Genomic DNA, 6000 nt, shown 5'->3' with positions numbered 1-6000 from the left:
GTCTTCCCGCCGGCCGCCAGCAGGTGGCGCTGCCGAGGCGCTGTGCGGGGCTGCCCTGTCCGTCCCGCTGCGCCAACTCGGGGAGGATGCGAAGCGCCGATATCTGCGTCCGCATCGGGACCCCAAACGGAGCGGAAGGGCACGTCGGGGACACACGGTTCCATGGCGCAGCTCTGGGGGCACCTCATCGCTCCCTCCCTTCCATCTCTCGTATCGGGGTGCCGGGAGCCCCACCCCCCAGCAGCGCCCATCCGGAGTAATGGGAGTATTGTGCTGGGGAACCCTCGCGGCCAAGGAGCCACATCCGCGCGAGGAGCAGGCAGGGAAAGATGGGTTGGGCTCCCGCGAGCCGGGATGGAGCCTTGGATCACACGCAGAACACTCATCCCACAAAGCTGCTTCTCCTTCCTTTTCCTTCAACCCAGCGGGCTGCTTTACCCATGAGACAGCACTCAGACCGAGCCTGAAAAGCCAAAGCAACTGAAGCAAGGAAGCCTGAAATAATCTATTATTAAGCTCTGGGAACTGATGGGAATCCAAGCAAAAGGAAAGCTTGGGTTTCCGCAGCTTTTCTGTGGTTGGCATTCTGGAAAGCCTGCTGGAGGACACACACATTTCAACACTGGGCGGCCAGGGAGAGGGCTGGAGCCACGGCATTGTCCCCATCATCATCCCCAGCATCATCCCCAGCATTGTGCCCCAACACACTGCCCCTCTGACCAGGGATCAGACACTGTGTCCCTCGTTTATTAAGCAATTTCCACAGTGAATGTCACATTAGGATGAGTGGAGGAACTCACAAGAGCTTGAGAAAGCTCCAGCAAATCCTCCATCTCAAAGCACAGCCGTGGCCACCCTATAGGTTTGCACAGGCTGGGCTGTTTGTAACACCCACAGCAAATTGTTCCGGTGGCTCTGGATGACGGCTAACCTCCGCTCCCTGGTCAGGTCCTGTCTATGGGGAGCGCTGCTCACCGCCCACCCCCCTCCCCGGGCCCCCAGGCAGCTGCAGCTCAACTCGGCGCTGCTCCGGAGGCGGTCCCTCGGAATGCAGTTACCTGCTCCTCGACCCTTCCTGGCTCTCAGGCTTTTCCCTTCTCTGCTAACTTGGTGCTGCAGGAAACTGCTTCCCACATTAAGCAGATTGCCTGCACCAGCGCAGACAAATACATTTATCATGCTGAATTCCCGAGCCATTACACTGCGGAGTTTCCGGGATATGAATCCTCTGTCTCTCATATCCTCCCCGGCCCCGTTTCCGGAGTGTGCTGTGCATTCATCACCCATAGCACAGAGCATCCCTCAACCCCACTCAGAGCCCGACTGCATCGAGGGCATGAGCTGCAGCTGTGGGAATGCTTGGGATGGGCCCAAACCACTCCCCGCCACCCCAAAGCCATAGTTTTACTGCAGAATGCCTCCTCTCCCTTTTTCCAAGCCCAGTTTCCTCCCTTTGGAAAACTGGAGCTAGGAAGGAGCATGGGCACCTGCAGCCAGATGTAAGAGCCAACCTCCCCAGCACGGGGAGCTGCAGGGCCCACAGCTGAGCAGTGGCACAGGGCTGTTTCTGGGGAAGGAGCTCCATGCAGCACAGCAGGGCAGCGGTCACTCTCAGGGCTGTGCAGCCCCATCCACACGCGTTTCCATGTTGCATTTCAGATGTATCCGCTGCCTCTCGCCTGTGCCAGCAGTGGGCTTCTCCTCTGGGCTGCCCTGCCTAAAGCATCTGAAGCTCATTTGTCTTGCAGCTGAAGTATGTTTTTTCTTTCTGAGATGCGAACAATTTCTGTGGATCCATCTGGATGTTATTAGGAAAATGTTCTGGGTGCATGGAGGCTGCTGGCAGCTCCTCACTTGTTTCCTCTGTCCTGGGCATGCGAGGCAGGGAGTGACGCACACGAGGGGTTGGGGGTGTGGGTGAGGGTGCTGGCATGTGAAGGGTAGCAGCCAGGAGTATGGATGGGTGCTGAGCCCCCAGGACGTGCTCAGCACTGTAGGACCACACAGGGATCGACCTCAGTAACAAACGTGCAGACGAGAAGGGGAGCACAGGACAGGGACCCCACGCTGCCCAGCTCTTGCCTTCCCCAGGCTGCTCCTCCCCAGGGCCCTCCAGATGTGCCAATCCCCCCTGGCACAGCCAGAACCATCCTCCCCTCCCCTGCCCCACCTGGGGACAAAGAGAGATGTGGAGCAAACTGCACTTATGCAAGGGCTCCTCACTGCTGAGTTTAAATTCACGCTGCTGCTCCTCAGCAGCCCCCTCCCACTTGTTCCCCTCTCTCTGCACTTCTTTAGTTCAGCTCTTTCCCCTTCTTCTGTGCAGTGATTTGCAGCAGTTTCAGTCTGCTTGTACAACAGCACGAGTCCCTTGGGCCTCGGCTGACAGCTTCCACAGCTTCGGGTATGTTTTTATTTAGCCATTAGAGCTACATCCTGAATGTGGCTATAAAGCACATTTATCCTTTATGACTTAACTCGGTGCCAAATCCGCCCCGGCGATGGCTTGTGCTGGGAGCGCCCGTGCTGTGTTTGCTGCAGGCTTTGCTGCGCTGGGCCTGCGCTGACAGCTGGCGCCAAGCTGGGGACAAAGAGGGGTGCAGGAGGGACAGAGGGGATCTGGGCAGCTGCGATGGGTGCTTGGAACCACCATGCCCTGGGCACAGCAGCGTCACCATGGGCACAGTGCTGCTGGAGCTAAGTGCACGGTGGACACGGTGCCTGGTCCTGATGGCGACGTGGTGCCTGAGAGAAGGAACCAGCCCTTCCGAATGGTGACTGCAGTCCCCAGTTGGTCACATGTATTGAAGTCACACCTTGAACGCAGGATGAAGAAAAGAGGAAGGAATCACTGAGGCACGGCTGTGCAATGCTAACGGCGTGAGCTCCTCGTGCTGCCGGATGCTCATTTTTCAGAGAACATGGCCTCAAGCTCAGGCCCAAACCCTCCTCTGCAAGAGTGCTCCCAAAGCCAGATGCGGTGCAGTGGCACCTGCACGCAGGCATTGCTCACCCAGGCAGACCCATCCTCGTGTGGCTGTTCAGTTTTCCTCATCCAGGTCCCTCTGAGTACCTGGCAGCATTCTGGGAGCAAGTGGGGGAGTCCAGAGATGGGCCTCCGTGCCGGGCGCCTTTCACTGAGAACAAAGCTCTCCTGAAGTGCTCTCAGGGACATCCCCAACCCAGCAGCACGCAGGAGCGTTGCTCAGATGTCATTAAACCCATTTGAAACCCCCTTCTGTCTCTGCACTGCCATCTCCCTGTGTCCAGCAGCTCTGGCAAAGCTGGCGTTTCCCCACGAGTCCAACAGAAATGCCACAGGGGGCCTGGTGCAAGGCTGCAATGGGACAAATCTGCCAACAAGCATCAAAAGGACTAAGAAAAGAAGAAGAGGCAAACCATTTCTTCCTGCCCACACTTTAGTGGACCCACATGATCGTGTTCTGAACGGTTTGTCCTGAAGTGCGTTGAAATGCAACTTTCTAGGTTTTTCTGTCCTGCTGGGGCAAAACCCACACATGTGGGATGGCACAGAGTCTGATCTCAGCCCCTGCTGCTGTTATTGCAGCTCTGCAGTGGTTTTGTGGGGCTTTAGGGTTGGGGTTTCCTCTTTCGGTTGGTTTGTTGGATTATACTATTTTAGCTAAACTGGCAACCTTCAATCTTTTCAAAAACTCAGAAATCAAAATAAATTTCTGCTCTGATGAAGATGAGAGGATCAGAGTGGACACCCCAGGTGGATGCTGGGGGCGTGCACACAGAGCCATGATGCCTGTCCTGTGCCATGTGGTGCGCTGCTTATTACACACATTTTGAGGCAGAGCACTTACCCAGCCCAGGCAGCTGCGTTTTCTACCCACTGGCTGCTGTGCTCATGCTCTGCAGCACAGCAGTGGGACACGTAGGAGAAGCAGGCTGCAGCATGTGGGACCCCAGGCAGAACTTGGAGAAAAGCCCAGGGCCGACACAGCTGTAGGATGGACACGGATGCTCAGTAAAACAGAGAAGTTCCCCCCGTCCTGGTCACAGGGAGGAGGAAGGGCAAAACACAGCTCCAAAATACTCCCACCTCACAGAGATACCTTGAGACACATCACTGCCAGCCACATTCCTATTTTTCCTCTCCTCCCTACCAGCCCTGGGTTGAACCTTAGCACAGGAGCGCTTCCCAAAAGCAGCCAACTTTGTGGAAGCTCAGTGACTCCGCAGCACGGTCATTTCCCAGAAGGACCCACGTGGCTGCGTGTCCTGCCTGTCACTGTGCAGGCATGGCAGGGCGATGCGCAGCCCCCGCTACCCTGCCTGCTGCCCCCAGCAGTGCCAGGACGCTCAGCCCAGGGCTGGAGCACGGCCACCACCATCCCCTGCTGGGGGATCGAGAATGAGAAAAAAAAATGCTTTGAAATGAGTTTTAAGTAAACAAAAAATTGATCTCGGAGGCTCCAGTAACCACAAGCATAAATTTGGGTTTGGCTGGGCTCTGTGTTTTGCTTGGGTTCTTCTGCATCACATATGAAGCCTATTTTTGGATGATTTGCTCCGAGCGGCTCTGCAGATCCTGGGGCCACAGCACGCACTGCATGGTCACCTGGGAGTCACTGCTGTCCTCGTGGCCACTGCCTGGAGGGGTGGCCTGAATCAGGGCTCCTTATGCCCAGGGCTGCCAGCACTGCAGGCAGGCAGTGTTGGGAGCTGGCCTGGTATGCCCAGGAAACAAAAGGTGGGGAAGGGTAAGAGCATGCAATTTCCTGAAGAAAAACAAGAAAAGTAATTCTATGCATACCCTTATAAAATAAACAAGACAGTAATGTAAAATGAAATTCCAGCAAAGGGCAAGGGATTTACTCAGCAGATGGAACACGTCTTGGGTAGCACTGGGAAAGGCATTGTGCTTATGGGCAGCGGAGATGCAATGGGAACCTCGTGGAGGCAGGAGGAAGGGGGAAGGCCAGCCGGACGCTGCCTCGCAGCCACTCACCTCTACAAATCACAAAACCGAAATAAAACAAAGCCAAGCAACACTCACTCACTTGGTAATTGCCCCCAGAGCAGGTCTTCAGCAGGCACAGAGTGTGGGGAGAAGGGCACAGGGGCTGCTGGGGCTGCACGGAGCTCAGGGCAGCCAGAGGAATGGGAAGGTACAGCCTAAATTTCAAAAGGACGAGGGAACGGGGAGAACGGAGGGAAGAAAACTAAAGAAATGTGGTGTGGTGTTGACTCCCTGATGTGCGCCTGTCAACCGCACAGCCCAGCAAATGGCTCAGGATAAAAGGAAGGGAAAAGCACCATTAGGCGTCCGTCCGCCGGTGCTCGTTAGCCGTCTGTCCGCGCCGCTCTCCGGGGAGGCCGTTCCCAGGAAAGGTAGCAGACGAAGGCTTTACAAGGCGAGGGAGTGAGGAAACTGCAGCGGAGGAAAGAGAGCAGACGAATTGCTAAATGAAAAGGCAAATGAGCGCTGTGAGCAAACAGTGCTGCTCCGGGGGCAGAGGCACAGCTGGGGCTGCGCTGTGCCGGGGCTGTTCGTGCAGCAGCATCCCAAGTCAGCTCTATGCGATGCTTCCTGGGCGCTCCCACGTTCGGTGCTGCAAACCTCCCGGCACAATCCCTCCCAGATCACAGCCTTGGCTCTCACGTGAGCATCACAACAGCAGAAAAGCACACGAGGAGCTATCAGTTCTAGCACAGCGCTCCTCGGTTCCGCTCCGAGCAGCTCTGGAGGTGATTTGCAGCCTTCAGACCAACGAGTGGCCAACAGAGCGCAGGCAGCAGAGGAGGAGAGCAGCAGCTGCCAAGCCATGGCACTTCACACTCCCAGTGCTTTTATCCGTGTTGCTCTGCGCACTGCACAGGAGATAGCAGCGTGCCATTATCACTCCCTGTCTCTGCAGAAGCTGAGGCACAGCTCAGAGTGAGATGTTATGGTCTTAACACTCAGTCCTCCGGAGGCCTGCTGGGGAGGGAGGTGTGAGGCAGACTGCCCTCCTTCAATGCACTCACTGC

This window comes from Meleagris gallopavo, chromosome 15 (assembly GCF_000146605.3).
Source record: "Meleagris gallopavo isolate NT-WF06-2002-E0010 breed Aviagen turkey brand Nicholas breeding stock chromosome 15, Turkey_5.1, whole genome shotgun sequence".
Classification (NCBI taxonomy): domain Eukaryota; kingdom Metazoa; phylum Chordata; class Aves; order Galliformes; family Phasianidae; genus Meleagris; species Meleagris gallopavo.
Note: the sequence above shows the minus strand (reverse complement) of the source record.